Consider the following 2339-nt stretch of genomic DNA (forward strand, 5'->3'; position numbering starts at 1 on the left):
TTTTTTTTTTCTTACTGTCTTTCTTTTTAAGATTTATTTATTTTTATTGATTTGTTTTTTGTGAGGCAGTGATCCCAGCTCTGAGGATGCAGAGGCAGGCAGATCTCTGGCTTTGAGGCCACCCGGTCTAAGAGAGAGTTCCAGGACAGCCAGGGCTACACAGAGAAAGTTTCCCTCAATAATAATAATAATAATAATAATAATAATAAATTTTTAAAAGAGCAAAACAAAAACAAAAAAGATTTATTTATTTTATGTATATAGGTGTTTTGTCTGCATGTACTTCTGCACACCAGAAGAGGTTATCAGGTCCCATGGGACTAGAGTTATAGATGTCTGTAAGATGCCTTGGGGGTGCTGGGAACCTCTGGAAGAACAGCAAGTGCTCTTAACTCCTGAACTATCTCTCAATAACTTCAGACTAACTGATACATCTACCTTGGTTTCCTTAGCAAGATATTTAAAGTGAGTGCCAAATATTTGTATTCTTTCCTGGCTTAGATGGAAAATATATATCGGTGTGTGTGTGTGTGTATGTGTGTGTGTATACATATATACATTCTATACCTGGTTGGTTGGTTTGGTTAAATAGCCAAAACAGCTGCATTGTGTGGCCGTTTTCTTGCTTTTTCAAAGTTATCATTATTTACTGAAGCCAGAGTAAGTTCACTTTTTAGTTATGGAGAGTTTTAGACACTCTGTCAAAGGTCCTCCAATGGCTGGTATTTATACATCAAACACGAGTTAGGTTCTTGTGAGTGATTCTCCATGTGTTGAACGGGCTGGTCCCTTCCCTAGCTTTGTACCTTGTAAATGATTCACTTGGAGCTTTTTCTGGAGTCTCCACCATTACTTCCTCTAAAGCTAAAGGGATAATTAAGAATTTCTACCTCGCCGGGCGGTGGTGGCAGCGGCGCACGCACGCCTTTGATCCCAGCACTTGGGAGGCAGAGGCAGGTGGGATTTCTGAGTTCGAGGTCAGCCTGGTCTACAGAGTGAGTTCCAGGACAGCCAGGACTACACAGAGAAATCCTGTCTCGAAAAACCAAACCAAAAAAAAAAAGAATTTCTATCTCTCTATCATTAAGGAAATGTGCCAGGGGATTTTCATGAAATGTTAAATATTTGGATTTAACAGGAAGTGATTATGTTCACTAATATGGAGATCTTAATTACATAATTGAATTAGGCTGAAATCTCAGGAGCAAAATGAACTAAAGGCTTGGAACAGGCTCAGCATTTTTTACACTTAGATTTTTTTTTTCTTTTTGGTTTTGAAGTAGTAATTACTACTATGAAGATAGTTTACCTAAATTAATTCTACCATTTATATATAAGAGTCTTAGAACTGAGTTAACATTGTTACCTTTTTACTCCAATTACCTCATTTTAGTTGTTGCTGCCTTTGTTGTTAGTTGTTGTTATCCAGACAGGATTTCACTATGCAACCCACACTGCCGGGAATACAGCTCAGTGGTAGAGTGTCTCCTGATACTCATAAAGCCCTGAGTTCAATCCTCAGCACTACCAGGAAACAAAACAAACACAAAACATATGTAACCCAGGCTGGAGTTGAATTCATAATCCTCCTGTTTCAGTGACCTAAGTGTTAAGATTAAGGTATGACCAGCACACTAAGCTTTGCTTTAGCTATTCTATTTCCATATAAATTATCTTTTTTATTTTTTAAGGTTTTTCGAGACAGGGTTTCTCTGTGTAGTCCTGGCTGTCCTGGAACTCACTCTATAGACCAGGCTGGCCTCGAACTCAGAAATCCGCCTGCCTCTGCCTCCCAAGTGCTGGGATTAAAGGCGTGCGCCACCACCGCCCGGCTCCATATAAATTATCTTAAATACAAATTACAAGAAAGCCAGGTGTGGTAGCACACACCTTTGATCCCAGCACTCTGGAGGCAGAGGCAAGTGGATTTCTGACAGTTTAAGGCCAGCCAAGGGTACAAAACAAGTCCAGGAGAACCAGGGCTCTGTTACACAGAGAAACACTTTCTCAAAAACATAAACAAACAAACAGAATTCATATTTTCATATACCTAATCCAGTCTAGTCCAAACTTGTGGAAGAAACTTTTAAGGATAACCTAATCCTAATGATTGTGGATGGCCCAAAATGTAACAGTAAATGACACTCATTAAAATGAAAATAAGCATTGGTGGTGGTGGCACACACCTTTAATCCCAGCACTCCAGAGGCTCATGCAGGTGGATCTGAGTTTAATGCTAACCCGGCCTAGAGTAAGTTCCAGGAAGGCCAGGGCTACAGAGAAACCCTAACTGGAAAAGAAAGGAAGAAAGAAAGAAAGAAAGAAAGAAAGAAAGAAAG

Source organism: Grammomys surdaster, unplaced genomic scaffold, assembly GCF_004785775.1.
Source record: "Grammomys surdaster isolate TR1022 unplaced genomic scaffold, NIH_TR_1.0 136, whole genome shotgun sequence".
NCBI classification, from domain to species: Eukaryota; Metazoa; Chordata; class Mammalia; order Rodentia; family Muridae; genus Grammomys; species Grammomys surdaster.